Consider the following 16,829-nt stretch of genomic DNA (forward strand, 5'->3'; position numbering starts at 1 on the left):
AATAGCAAAGGCATATCACTCAATATTTTAGGAGAAAAATTCGCTTCGGCGATGGGGATCGAACTCGGGTTCTTGGTTCTACGTACCAAGCGCTCTGACCACTGAGCTACGCCGAATTCATTCCGCAGCCCCAGATCGAACCTTCCTCCTTCGATGTTTCCCTTTGTGGCCTGACTCCAATTTAGGCATATATGTTGACGTGTATCCATGTCAACTGCCATTATACTAGGAGCGCACTCAACTGAGTGACTTGTTGGCCGAGAATCCGCAGTTATTATTAGGGACCGGATTTTTATGCAATTACATATTATATTCCTTTCAACCTAACCGTATATAAAATAACAAATCTTTGCGAATCTTGTAATTACCATTAATATATTAAAATTTGGTACTACATATTTTTACATATTTAACCCACATTACATATTATGGCTTGGTATTACATAAATCTACATATTTAGGAGTTTTATTCATTTTTACTTCTTTGAAAGGAAAAAAAAAATTCTGCTGCGGAAGTTTACAATTTGAAATACACAGATTTAAAGAGCCTTTTTACCTACCCAAGAAAGGATATATTTCGGAACGAAACGTCCTTAGTTACAGAAAGTAGTAGAGGCACTCACCCCATACCGCCCACTGTAAATATGAGTGAACAAAAGACAACCTTTCTCATACAACTACCTTTTATTGCAAAACGACTCTGAAAGTAGCGTTGCCTTCATGCGGTGGATGGGACGAGGACGACATTATTTGTCTCAAACTATAATTGTTCTGCACACGTCTTAACAAGTCGTTTCAATACAATTTGCAACCTTACCCACCCTCTTCCTATTTCTTCCTGGGAAAACCCATGTCAACTCTGACATGAGACTTTCAGGTTATTGCTTGACCTCTTTATTTTAAATTTAGAAGACCTATACGGAAATGGGATTTCTGAGCAATTAGAAAGTATGGTTCTCGGCTGGAATTATCCTACCCTTCTGAATGAGACAGGAATGTCACTTTTCAAACAACAGTTTGTAAATGCCTATAGTTTTTTAGGTTTTAGTAGGTACATATTCTTATAGGAGCAGCTAAAATGCATGTGTCCCAAATCACTTATTTTCTCCTAATCCAGTAAAGCGAAACAGTGCTTGCAGTACTGTTGTGTCATTCATTTCACTCAGTTCTGTAGTTTTAGTACTTACAGTAACTATAAAGTGCAAGTGAGTTTATCTACAGTTTTTAACTAACTAAAATGGCCCCTGTATCTTCAACCCTAACGACAAAAATAAAATCATGGATTGCAATGGACGAAGCTTTCACTACAGATGGAAAAATAGTAATGTGTCAAGTGTGCGGTAAAAAATTCGGGTACTCTATGAAATCATAACTGGAGAGTCTTACCTATCCTATACCTGCCAGATGTTGATATTAAATATTTTAATGATTTTACATATTTTGATACATATTCAGCTCATTTTTCTGACATAAATATGTATATATTTCACAACTGGATATTACATAAAAATACGGTCCCTAGTTATTATGCACTGCTACCTGAGAGAATATTATAGATATATTAATTTGTCCTACAGAATTTATCTGTAATATTGACACTCAATATTTTAGGAGAAAAATAAAAAATATTGAGTGTCAATATTACAGATAAATTCTGTAGGACAAATTAATATATCTGTAACAAAGGTATATCAGTCAATATTGTTGGAATTAGCGAAAATGTCATAGGAAACAAAAAATGTATTTTATAATAAAGATTTTCGGAAAGTAGAAAAATGGTTTTTCTAGTTAATTATAGAATAAATTTTTTTAAATACATGTTGCCATTAAATTCTGAATGGCCCATTTGAATTAAAGTATTTTGAAGAGCATTCTTGCCTCCTGCAATCTGAATTTTAATAAGCATCTTCGTTCATATTTGTTAAGCATTTTAGAGCACTACAGATAACTGTTTACAAATTAAACTCACTACAAATATGTTATAAATGGGATTATTGTCTTCAAACCCAGAGATAACATACATAAGATTCTTCTCTTTCTCATTGTTATCAGCATACGTTATTTACCGCTGACAGTCCACATACAAACATTATTGCCACTAATTATCGAATGACCCATGTATTTAAAGAACCTTTAAGGGCTATATTTTTATGACTGTACTGGGAATAGCTGTAGTCCCGTCGCTCTAATTTCCGGCAACCAATCAACTTCCAGGCCGGCTACATTTAAACGTGTGCGTCTTGTGATTCGCTGGTAAAGACGTTATGCATTTCCTAAGGCTCGATAAATACTTCATATAATCGCCCGCCATTTTGGCTCTTTCGTTGGCGTTCGCAGAAAGCACATGGGGACCTTATTTGGCGCTCAATTACTTGCTGAATTACAATGCGTTTGATTTATTATCATAGGAGCTACGCCATGATAATATTTAACGGTGTGGCAAATAGATTCCTCATCTGGTAGCTCGACAACAAAAGAACAAAAATGGCGAACGATACTACCTACCTAGACTTTATAGAGCCTTCACTTCCTAAGACGCAAGCAAAGAGGAGGAGTCACGCCGGGAATAACAGCGTTGCGACTATAATTTTCTTGCACACGTCAAGAAAGAATGTAAAGATCGTCACTCAATGTTACGGAAATGATAACGTTTCTATGGAAATTGGGAACGCACTTGTAACCAATGTTTGTGCGAGATCGTGCGTAGTTGCTTGTTTTCCGCACAGAACCAATACGCGGTAAGTATGAAATACCACATTCAGTATTCCCAACGTAACACACATAACAATTTCCCTCTTCTTACCGCTTAAGCGCCACATTCATTTTACTGCTTTAGGCTTTTAACATTATTTTTAGAGACGTGTAACATAGTAATAATTATAAATTGGAAACTTACCACTGCAATTTCACCTAAATTGCAATGTTAATTATTGTTTTTAAATATTTGCAAAAATTAAGTAAAGTCTACTACTCCACGAAACTTATTGCATTCGTGATACAAGTAACATTAAGGAAGCCGTGAAAAAATCAACGAGATTCCAGATGCCGATGTTATTACTGCAATATGTTATATAAATAATATTGTTAAAATATTAAAATGAAAAATAAATCATTACATAACCTTACCGTTTCTTTTAAGTTCGCATTTATAGACTGGGGGAAAAAAATACAGACGTATATCACGGCCTGCTGGAGTATAGTAAACACAGAAAACATTTTACACCAACAATGTTGAAGAAAGATATTTTGGTGTTCCGAAGTTGGCGTCATTAAACAGAAACCAACATGGAGATTTCATTGCAACTAATTAGAAATTCGTCTTTCAGGTATGTAATAAACGATCTTCGCACAAAATAATGTACGATACACGAGCGGTATGTTTGTTTTCATGTTCTCGGAAATTAAAAAAGCTCAACTACGTTTCGCTTTTTCAATCTTTTCCTCGAACATGAAAACGTCAACATACCGCTCTTGTAACGTATATTACTATTATATTCGTGAAGGACTCAATCACTGTAAATGCATGTGTGCATTACTGATGTCATATTTGTTTAAATTACAATGAAAACCATTGTCAGCCTCATATTACAGATAATTTATAACCATGGCATGCATCAGTTAGTAACATTTTTGTACCACATATGGAGATATTGAATACATGTCAATAATGACAATTCCAACATCTGATTGATGAAATTCTGCGGGTGTAGCTTGCACCCTTGTTGCACGCATCGTGTCACACCTGATGCCGGATTACGTCCCTCCCCAATTCACGTTGCCCCATCAATGTCATTAGCGACCGCACATCACAGTGAGAGCAGTAGCTATTAATAAACCTTGTTTAAAAACCAGCAGATGACTGCAAATTATCGAGGGGACACTGAAAGAGGCGCTGTGTTACTCTCCAAATTGACTGACTCCCGACCTAATCATATTTTTCTTTTTGTGTGTTTTTATTTTCAAGGGGAGTGTAATCCCTCTTCTCCCCTTACAAGTTTACAACAAATATATTACATTTATTTTTTGCGATTACAATTTGAAATATACAGTGTGTCGTTAATCCGAACTATGTTAATCCGAAAATCTGGTTAATCCGAACAAAATTATTTTAAGAAAAAAACTAAATTTATTCTAATGGTACTATACAAAGTAGCGCCATATATTGTGGGTCCCTATCACCACGGCATGGCGCGTCCTCAGGTTGCGGATCGAGGAGACGGCCTCCAGATATAATAATAATAATAATAATAATAATAATAATAATAATAATAATAATAATAATAATAATAATAATAATAATGATTTATTTTAGCTGGCAGAGTTAAGGCCGTAAGGCCTTCTCTTCCACTCAACCAGCAAAAATAGTATATACATATGCATGAACTTACAAAGAATTCAACAATTTGATTAGATGAGAGTTACATGTATACAAGAGTTATTTACGAATTAAAAAACAAAATACTATGAACTATTAATTAAACACTGAAATAAACAGTGTAGCAGAATTAAGCTAAAATACATAGAATGTTTATATATTTCAAATAATATTAGATAATAGAAAGAGATTATTATGAGACAATTTTGAAAATACAGCTCAATCAGGATGATGTCTAAAAGAAAGAAGTAACAATGTAGTCAGTGATAGTTTAAATCAGTATGATTGGAGTGAAATGCTAATAAGGTTATCTTTTAAGCTGTTCTTAAAGGTGTTTATTGTCTTGCAGCCCCTAATACTTTGTGACAAGGAATTCCATTGACGCGAGGTGGATACTGTAAAAGATGATGGATAACAAGGTGTTCTATGAAGAGGTATACTTAGCGTGCCACAGATAAGTGATCTGGAATTTACGCCGTGGTTAGATATGGAGGGTAGCTGTGAATATATTGAATAAGCAGTCGCGGACAGCCGATGAGGGGTGGTCCTCCAGCTTGGGGACCGGGCGAAGGGTTAACAACCCATCACCGTAAAAAACAGCTTGTTACGAAACCTTCAAATAACTTACAAGAGAATGGAGAAAGTTACGCAACACAGAACTGCACGCATTGTGTTGTTCACCTGACATAATTAGGAACATTAAATCCAGACGTTTGAGATGGGCAGGGCATGTAGCACGTATGGGCGAATCCAGAAATGCATATAGAGTGTTAGTTGGGGGGCCAGAGGGAAAAGAACTTTGGGGAGGCCGAGACGTAGATGGGAAGATAATATTAAAATGGATTTGAGGGAGGTGTGATATGATGGTAGAGACTGGATTAATCTTGCTCAGGATAAAGACCAATGTCGGGCTTATGTGAGGGCGGCAATGAACCTCCGGGTTCCTTAAAAGCCAGTAAGTACAAAGTAGCGAAAAGAAGAAATGTATAAATTCACTCAATTTCTTTTACTTTAAAAAATTATGAAAATAGCACATTCAAGGGTACTTAACAATTAGTGTTTTCTGTACATAATATACACGTCTGTCATGTTCATAAAATCAGTAATTTTCTGTTGTCGTAGGCCTAATGAAATTAACCTGTTGGTTGAGGTTCTAAAAACAGCAACAGGATACTCCCACCACCACACCACCGTCTCTCGGCGCTCGTGAACAGCATTCATTGCATTACAGGAAATACTTCAGTTAATCCGAAAATCCTGTAATCCGAATAGGTCTTGGTCCCAATTAGTTCGGATTAACGAGACTCTACTGTATATTGTTAAGGCGATGGAACACTATAATTTGTATTTTTTAAACTACTGGTGGGATTTTTTTTTTTCATTTTTTAACCAAGTAAGACTATGTCCATAAGTAAATGGACAAAGTTTCATACAGATTGGATGAAATATGTAGCTACTGAAATTAATTTAATTAAATAATTGTACGCCACTGCTACTCACTGCATCCATTCAGTTTGTAAGATATTTTAATGTCTTTATGGTCAAAGCGTAACCAATAATGACATTCATGCACTCCTGTATTTTTGTGCCCCCTTTAGATCGAGAGAAAAAATATTACTGATTCATATTCTTCCCTCCTTTCAACATTAGATATATATCGTCACCATCATCAACTTCGGGTTTAGGACTTTCGATCTGTTCCGTCCTCTCAAAGAAGCTTGTCCATTGATCTATTATAGGTCTTCCTCTCTCTCTTCTCCCTTTAGGCTTATATTGTAAGATTTTTTGGAAATGCGGGAATTTGGTATCAGTGATACATGATCATAATAATTTTCTTGATATTCTGTTATTTCATTATTTAAGTTAAGTATGTTCGATTCTTAAACTCCGAAGACAATTTACAGATGGGTATATTTAAACTAAATAAAATCATAGAAGAACATGGCATGAAGATTTCACCAGAAAAAAAAAAACAAAAACAAAATAATGGCATTTGAAGGTACAAACCCAATCCGAAGAAAAATTGTTGTTGAAAATGTGATTTCAGAACAGATAAATTCCTTTTCACACTTAGGATGTAACATATCATACGAAGGAGAAAATGATGTAAGCAGAAAAATTAACAAATTTTTACAAATATTAGGACTGCTAAACCATACCCTAAAACCAAGTTTAGTACAGAAACATCCCACAATAAAGCTATATACTGTAAAACCCTTGCACTACCAAATCTCCTCTATGGAAGCGAAATTTAGGTTCTGAAACAAAGCGATATCAGCAGATTAAGACCAGCTGAAATTAAATATCTGCGACGAACTGCAGGATACACACTTCTGGACCACAAGAGGAACGAGGATATATTGCAGGAACTCAACATGCAACCATAAGAAGAAAAAATTACAGAATACAGAAACAGATGGCTTGAATACATTTCTCGTATGGAAGCTGGCCGAACACCCCACACGAAATCCTAAAATACCACCCTCAAGGACGATGACGACCTGGACGTTCATAGAAACGTCTAATGGATCCTGTACAGCTGGAACTGAAACAGGCCAACAATGGCCTAATTTCGTGCCCGGAATATGATGATGATGATGTTCAATTCTTCTCTTATTATTTCCTTATAATGTTTATCTGACCTTCTACATCCAGAAACCGCCCTCATGTATCTCATTTCGGATACTTCTATTTTATGCTTTTGACTTTTTGTAAGAGCCCAGCATTCCGAGCCATAAAGAAGAGTTGGAACTTCTAAGCCTTTATAAAATTTGAAAAATCGTATCTTTTCATGTTTTGTTTAAAAAGGTACTTTGAATTGTCTCGCATATTTGATTAAAACTCTGTGATTGAAACGTTGGGCCAAATAACGGTCTATGTTACAATTTAAAAAAATCGAATTTTTAAAAGAATAATTCTCTATACAGTCTTAAACAGCTGTTCACAATATTATGCCACATTATTGTACCTGTTGTAGTGCCGTGAAATGTAACCATGGTAACTAAAACGTCATGACTCGTGTTATTATCAGGCAGCTCATTTTCGCTACCATACAAGTTAAGAAAGTTATCGGTTAGTAAATCCTGGAGTTTTAGGATTCAAACTCTGACCCTAAATGCTTACGTCAGCACGCTATGAAAGGTATAACCACAGTCTAGTATTTACAGTCACGAAGCTTGAGTTTTGAGGGTGCTAGGAACAATAGACTGTTCCGGTACTATTTCGCATTGTCTGTAATAGGGCGATAGTAGCGATCCTAGTGGTGAGCAACTATTTATGGATGCATATTTACTACGTATTGAGTTCGTGACTGTATATACTAGACTGTTGTATAACTTAGTTCCGTACATAATAGCAATGGAGCATGACAACTGTAAGTGGGATTGCTACTAAATAGAAATGGTCTGTCCAGTTACTTTTTAACCATATAAACGCACTAACACTGTGAAACTAGCGCTCTACAAAATATTAGCGCTACATATGACAGGAAAGATAATTATATCGATAACAATACTGAACTAGTTATACAACTTAATAGTGAACATGATACACATTAAGTGTAAATACTATATATATATATATATATATATATATATATATATATATATATATAATAGGACTATACACAATTAATTCATTTAACGACATCAACTCCGTTACAGTGAACAAAACATATATTCTGAGATTATGAAATTGATATATTTCACTATAACTGCCAGTAAAAATTTTTAAACTAAGAAAATGTTCTTCCTACGTCACATGACAATACAGCGACATAATAATAACAAAAATGGATATACAAATTAGCAATATTTATATTTTACACAATATAGGCTATACAAGTAATTCATTTATCAAAACTTATCCTGTTGCAGTGAACGAAAACATATTTTGAAGTTATGAAATGCAAATCTTTTACGAACATCACATAAAATTTGTTTAAACTAAGAAAATGTTTTACATCATATGACGTTACAGGGGCATATTTATAATATATTACATTATTATTTAATGGCCCCATGCGTACCTGCTTGCAATTCGACCCTGCTTATGCATCCATGTGACGTAATAGGTGTACCAGAAGAAACTACTCGATCCTCTGTACGTTTGGGAACAGAGATGCGCAGCCTGGTTATTAGTAAGATGAATTTACGACGATGCAGCAAATATCTCACCATTGCACAATACTACTGTACATTCTAAAGAAATCTCACTCACGACTGACTGCAGGCGCGAAGAGCGACGCAATTTCATGGAGGGGATGCCAGTGACTGCATGAGACCGCCTGAACAATGCTTAGGAACTTTTAAATTACCGCACTGTAACTTATTGGAAAATATGTGTTTTGGTATAGTAGCCTACCTAATAAGTAAAATTATCTTCGCAATTTAAACTACTACAAAAATTTCCACTTACATAATTTTTACAAATATCTATTGTGAAAAAACATATTTTTATTTCCTTCATTATGCCTCTACTAGTGCTTTCGCTTGAAGAATATACAGTCAACTCCGGTTAAATTGAACCTCTGCGGATCAGCATATTTCGTTCACTATATCCGAGGTTCACTAAAACCGAAGTGTCTGTTTTTATACTACTTACGTTGCTATACATACAATATTAATATCCATTTGGGTCAGACCACGTTCAATATCAGTACTAATGTTCGCTTATCTTCCAACTTAAACACTTTACGCTTCGACATCTTGATGTTCACAGTTCTAAACTTAAATCTAATCTGATCATATAGGTAGTAGGCTTTGACCGATTTCGCATCTCTTCCCACTAGAGATATGCTACTATGTACTCGGCTCTGGAATTTCCCAGGGTTCACTTTCACAAATATGCGGGAGAAAGGATTGAGGACCATTATACTGCAATCCTCCTTGTATTTACCCTTTGGTCATCACTCTACTCCCTTTTACAAAAGGAAACATTTCTCTTCCTATTCTTCTAATAACAGCTTTTAAAGGGGTTAGAACTAATTCTTCCTTTATCCCTCACTGCATATACCATTCCCATGGTTGCATACCTGAGACTGCGAACGCTACTGCCATCTACACCAGCATGTGAGGAACTGCTACGAGAGCTCCGAATGAAGAGGGACTCCGTAAGTGAAAGCTTCTACAATACTGATGCCATGGTAAATAAGGAATGGATGCGAGCAGAATATGAACTTGGGAACGTAGTGACGCGTTTTACGATCCATGGTTTCCACCATCGCATCTGCACCAGCAAGTCTTTCCACCAGCCCTATCACGAATGTATATGTGCTCTGTGTAGTGAACAGTGTGACACTTACCATGCCTTGTATTGTAACAAGAGATCAGTATCGCTGATTCCATTTTGTACAATCTAGATGTAGTGAACAGTGTGACACTCAGTGTATATCTCAACAACCTTCTAACTACTGGCTGTTCATTTAAAAGTGTGTCACGACGTCACTGTTGTGAGTCAGCGATTTGAAGCGAGTTTCAGCTTTTATGTCAGAGAAGTTGCCTATTAATCAAGGCGTTCAACTTGAGAACGTGTACGGTATAACTTGAACGTCGTAGCAACAGATGGCGGTCTGTACGGTCTGTATGCTACCATAACCTCTTTCGAACTGTGTTTTGCGCGGGCAAGTCGTACGCAGGGTTTTTGTTATCATCGGTTGCGTACAGTAACATTCCACAATACAAATCAAATGCTCCGTGTCCATGTTGACCGTCGAAGTTAATGTCAACAAATACGTAAGTAATCGTCTTAACCCTCTCCCCATATCCCGACAGTAAGAAAAAAAAAACTCACTTCAGTACGTGTTTCCAAACAGTTCACATTTCTGTCACTACTGGCGTTACCGTACGTATCGGTAAGTACTCTTCAGAATGAACGCCGTACTTGCTAGGCAACTTCTCTGGCACATAGGTAATACGCCTCTGCGGAAGTGTAGGAAGATTGAATTCTCTAGGCTCATCGGCAAGCCACATGACGACATACAGCGAGCCATGACACACTTTGAACTGAACACGCAGTAGAATCATGGACTTTTGCCCATTGGGCGCTTTACATTTTATTATTATTCAAACTGTCCAGGAAGCTGAACAAATCCTTTGTCTTTCAATGCACTTAAGGAGTAGAAGGTTTGAGATTTTGTTCTGAACATTTTCTTGGAAGTTTATAGGAGAAAGGGTTTCCTAAATTAGCATTTTGGCCATTTTAAAATTTAAATTTTCTTGGGGAAGTTATAGTTTTAGGTTCACTATAACCGAAGTGAGGGTTCACTATAAGCGGAAATATTAATGTACTTTTTAATGTGTGCGGGTCAGGACCAACGATTTAGGTTCATTATAGCCGAATGTTCACTGTAACCGAGTTCACTATATCCAGAGTTTACTGTATGAATATTAACAATCGTATTCCTGTCAAAACATTGCTCTCCAGTTTCTCTGTAATTTTATACATGATAATAAAACGGATGATAATTGTAGTAAACTAATGAAGCGTATACCGAATCATCAATAAATCGGCAGGGATTATTTTCTGCTCAGTATGTGTTACTTCCATTCTCCTATTCTGTGTGACAGCGGAGGTTCTTTGCATTTTGGCAATCAATATGATTGTTACAGGGGAATTTGAATGCAAAAGTGGATGAGTAAATAAAGAGGAAACTAATTATTCAATGCAGGTTCGTCTCATGTAAGCTAGCGGTAATGGAATTTAACTCGTTACGTTCAGCAAAGCCAATCTAGATACAAATAGTGTGCGTTCCAATTAACTACACACCTGCTAAAATGGATTCATAGCGAGTAAAGTTCAAAATCCCGGTACAGGTGCATATCAATACCCAGATAGAAGCCCTGTGAAATACCGCCTCTATGTAAACAAGAAAGAATAATCAACACAAAAACCTTTCTCGTTATATTAAAATTTATGAATTAGCCAGCATTTCATCTCGAAATTTCTGATATATATACTTAAAATATACAACTTTATGTATATTTTAAAACTTTAAAACTGACATCTGATAAAACTAAAATATTAACTTCCTGAAAAAAAAGTAATAGGGACTTCATCGAATTTTCATAATTCTGGAAATTTAATGCTGTTTATGATTGTTAAGGGGTTAGATACAGCTTAAACAATAACATTTTGGAAATATTAAACATTTTTTCCTCCATTACTGTATCTTATACAATAATAAAAATTAGTATGTGTAAAAAAACTGTCCTTCTGCTATATGACAAAAATATTTTTATGATTAAAAAAAATTGTTTACATTTTTTTTTTTTTCAAAATTTAGTTCACTGTGCAGTGATAATGCGTTTCCCACATAAGATGTAATTTAGTTGATATGTAACTAAATTAGGGTGATATGTAATTAATTAAGATGATATGTAATTAAGTTGGTATGTAATTAATTAAGGTGATATGTAATTATTTAAATTGGTAATAGTTGGGTGAAATAGAAGTACTTATAAGTTAGATTTACTTTTGCTTATCGTAGGCGTTATTATAGAATAGATTTTATTTATAGTCCTAGGTTTATTGCATCAAATATCTATAGATTTATGTTTATTTTATTTTATTTCATTTACGTTTATTTATTTTATTTCATATAATTGTAATTATTGTATATTATATATCACTGCCACCGGGTGTATACCCAATTGTAGTGTTAATAAATACATACATAACTAAAAAACTATCCAACATTCTGTGATGAAAATTTGTTGTGTGTATTTATACAGGTCATATCTACAATATGATGCAAGATCACTTCTCTACCTTTGATAGATTGTCTGATAAAAAATAAATTAATTTAAAAAAATGGTCAAATATCAGTATTTTCTATTACACAAAATAAACTAATATTAATTATTAAAGAATGTAGTTGAGAGAGCATGATATTGTAAACATTAGTTTCAGCAATAAAATAAAAGAGAGAGAACATGGAAAAGTTAAGGAGTTTTTTTTTTTTTTAGTTATGAGGGAAAAGCTTCAGCACTACACAGTGGACTAACAATATTTTGAATTTTGAAAGAAATATATAAATATTTTTTTAAATCGTAAAAATACTTATCTCGTATAGCACAAGGACAGTGTTTTATGTATACCAATTTTCATTATTTTACAAGATATAGTAATGGAGTAAAAAATGTTTAATATTTCCAAAAAATTTATTGCTGTAACCTGTACCTAACCACTTAAAGTAAGCATGATTGGGAATGTAAGGGTGTTTGGGATTTGAATTTCTTTTCTTTTGGCTTTTATACCCCTCAACTTTAAGGGGGAAGGTACTTCATTGGCCTGCAGAAATTTAGTGAAATTCATTTATGTCATATATCAGCTACTATAATAGCTAAACGAACAAAATTTTCATTCTTTATATATTTATTACACTTTATAAAACACTATTCACAATAATAAAATAGCTAATAATTACCTGTAAAAATAATATCAAAATCACATAATGTTTTTACAACCGTAAAGCATTTACATAATAAAATCTACAATTAATTAATTATCTGCATTATTATTTTACAGAAATACTCCAAAGACCTATATCAGAAACATAGTCTAGGATCTTTCATCTATTGCTTCAGGAAATATTTGTTGAACCACTGCCTTAGTGCATAGTACAAAGTGTTCTTGACGAACGAAAATTAGCTTAAGTATGCATTTTCGTTAAAATTAAACTCAAGCACCACGGCCTGGTACGGTTTTCTTGTCAGAGTCGAGACTTCGATATCGGCGACGAAGATATCTTTTTTTTTTTCGAAGCGATTTCTATAAAGTTCATCTGGTATATCTTGCACCGAGTTGCAATACCGGATATCATGCACTGAATCGAAAACACAACCGAAGATTCCCACAAGTTATTAACGTAGAGTGGAAGGATGAACCCCCAAGTGATTTAACCTCAGAATGCATAAGACACTGCCATCTCAGTGAGATGTATTCTTCAGTGTTTGCAATGCATGTGTAAATTCTCCCCTCACCAAGCATAGCTAAGCGTCTGTTCACATGCTGGAAGTCATGTAAAAGTGATTTTACTTAATACTTTATCACCGTACAAAAATTTAATTCCGATATTCGTTACCTTACCGGAACTAGTCAGTATCAGACTTTTGTATGTTGCTTACCTCAGGTTTAAATTTAAGTACTGTCCACGAGAATGTAAGCTGAGGATCTGCCATGAAATTACTGTAGGTCTTAGCTATTACTTGATGATAACGGAACAAACAACACGGGTGCTAGAAAAAAGTCGAGGGGTGATAAAAAGAGAAACCAAGAGTCAGGAAGTGATAGGGAAGAAAGTAGTGAAAAGAATAAGGGTGCGAGTGTAAGTGGAAATCTAGTATGTGAAAGTGAAAGCGTGGGGGGAAAAATAAAAGAGGAATAGAAGAAGAAATAAATAGAAAGAAAGACAGAGACAGAAATATGGCAGAGACGAACAGTAAAGAAAGGTCAGAATTTGCGACAGTTGAGGATATAGCAGAGATATTTGATATGTGTAAAAAGAAAATTGAGGATGTGATCAAAAAGTGCAAGTATAGTGAAACTGAAAAAGATCGAGAAGTATAGGGGAGAGAGAAAGTGTATAAGCAGATGTGTAAAATAAAATATAAGTGTTTATAGGAAGTGAGAATAGTGACAATGGATTAGGTGTAAGCAGAATAGTGTGAAAGTGAAAGTGAGCGCAAATAGAAATGAGTGAAAATAGTGAGAAAGGGTTAAGAGAAATGAACAAGTGTCAGCACCAAATTAGTACTAACATTTGAATGTTGGAACAGTAATTGAATAAAAGGTCAAAGAATAAATAGGCAAATAATTCAATATGATAATTTATTGAGAAAAATTGAAATTGAGATTTTAGCGAATAGTAGTTAGAGGAAAAGTGGGGTGTGAAAGGAGTATATAATATTAGATATATTAGGATTAATGAACAAATAGAGAATAGCAAATGAAATGTAGGGAAATACTGAAGGGGAGATTGACCAAGTAATAAAAAAAGTACATAGCGGAATTGGGAGTATGTGTGTAGACGTGTACTGCAAATAATGTGTTATTGTAATAATATGTTAATGGTGGCACCGGATATATAAATGTGAGGTACACCATTACATGTAAAGAAGTGCTGTGAAGAAATATATATCAATATCAATATCAATATTCCTTGATGATTAATGGAGCAATAGTGGAATTCCGGTAGGGAAAACGGGATTATCTGGTCCACAAAGAACTACACTATCATACATGATCAATGAAACGATAAAAGTTCATAATTTTTCATTTAAAACTACCTAAACCGAAATAACAAATCAAGTTCGCTTCCCATGGTGCACCAAAAGTCAACCATTATTAGGCCCTATGATCCTTATTTCAAAATCAATGTAATTTATAAACTTTGAACGTCACAGCAATTCAAAAATCATTTTATAAAAATTATGTACTGAGTTAAACCAGTTCAAATACGTGGATTACGACCTCAGTATTTTTTGCAATAAACTGTAGTTATTTTAGCCGCAAGATCTTGTTTCTTTTCGTTCTACTTACCGCTTCTGCTCACTGGCTTTGAAAGTTGGATTTACAACACACGGACTGAGTGCTAGAGAAACAAATTATTGCTACACCTCACTGTTGTTATAGGATACAACAGTGCCAATGAATTACAGCTAATTTTCCATTACTCTTCAATATTTTAATGTTCTTTTTTCAAAACCTACTATTTTCCTCAAAAACCTATTTTGACGTAATAACATAACAAACATATGTCTTATATTATGAATCCAATGCCAAATTTGCTTTTTGCTAATTCCTGTCATTTGTCACTGAAAAATGATATTTAAAAGTATCACTTCTTTTTAAAAACCTTCAAATATTTTACAATTCATTTTCAGGATTTTTTCAATTACGTCGTAATACATTCAATTAAATGGTTTTATTATTTCCAGTCTATGACTTATCATGCAAGTATTTAAGGAGTAGTTCCTTTATATTACATATTTTGCTGTTTGTATTAACGTTTTCATCGCGCCTGTGACATCATCAGATATATTCTTACATTATCCAATATGTTAACTTCATTTTCAGTGTACATGAGCATAGTGAATATCAAATATCAATAAAAACAAAAGTTAAAAGTTAAAATTAAAATTAAAAGATACAAAGTAAAAACATTTAAAATATGTGCTACGAGCTATCACAATTTTACTATTATTTCGACTTGTGTTTGTGATTGGTCATGCAGAATTTGTATAAGTTATTAATTAATTTATTTTATTAGTGTGAGTGAAAACTCACACAAATATATGAGAGCAACCACATATCCACCCATAAAACACTCAAGAAAATACTAGTGGAAACACTAGTAATGCTCCACTTCGATTATTATGATTTTCTACTGACTGACCTCAATGTCAACCAGTCGCAAAAATTACAACGTGTTCATAATTCTTGTGTTCGCGTCGTCTGCGATGTCCGTCGCGCTGACCACATTACCCCATCCTTCCAAACTCTAAACTGGCTACGGCTTAACGAACGTAGAAATTTTCATTCTTTTGTTCTCCTTTTCCAAGTCCTTCACACTTCCACAACTACCTACCTTGCCTCCCGTTTCAGTTACCTGTCATATCATAATCTCTTCACACGCACGCAAAATTGCGGCATACTAGCCATACCAACACATAAGACATCATCGTATTCATCATCATACACAATCTCGCTCTCGCGCTTGTGGAATACCCTACCCAGTGACATCGGAATTTAGTAGCGTTCAAAAGCAAGCTTATTAAGCATTTTCTTACTGCGTAGAGTAGATTTATTTTGCACTTAATCAATAAAAGAAATGCTTCTCTCTTCTTAACTTTTACAATAAACTGTCTAGCTTTTATTATTCAATTTGACTATAATTATATGTATATTTACCGCCTTTGCTTATCATATTACATAAGCCATCAATCTAATAGAAGTGTCTCAACATCACTTTTAGAAACATAGTCATGTCACGACCTTGCGTCCAATTCAACGCTAAACAAGATCACCACAAGTGCCTCATCTAACTTCCAACCAGCAGTGATCACATACTTCACATAGTCAAAGTGATGTAAAAACTAAGTGCTTTTAAATTTTTAAATCGTTTTAAACAGTTTTTAAACAGTGTCTTACATAGTGTTTTAAACAACGACAGAAACATTGCAATTCAAGTTTGATAAAGTGTGGTACCAAATAGCATATAAGAATTAAGGTGATCATTTGTGTAATCATGACAACACTTCACCGACACCGCACAGCATACACAAAAACACTGACCATTTCAATCCAGATACATGCACCCACAGGCATGGTTTACAATTAAAATAATATACAAACATCTGAAGATGGTACATGCCACGTACCGAAAACGTTAATGAGGAAAATATGACTAATTAACTCATTCATTTTGTATGATAAGCAAAGGCGGTAAATATAC

The sequence above is a fragment of the Periplaneta americana genome, chromosome 16 (genome assembly GCF_040183065.1).
Source record: "Periplaneta americana isolate PAMFEO1 chromosome 16, P.americana_PAMFEO1_priV1, whole genome shotgun sequence".
NCBI lineage: Eukaryota > Metazoa > Arthropoda > Insecta > Blattodea > Blattidae > Periplaneta > Periplaneta americana.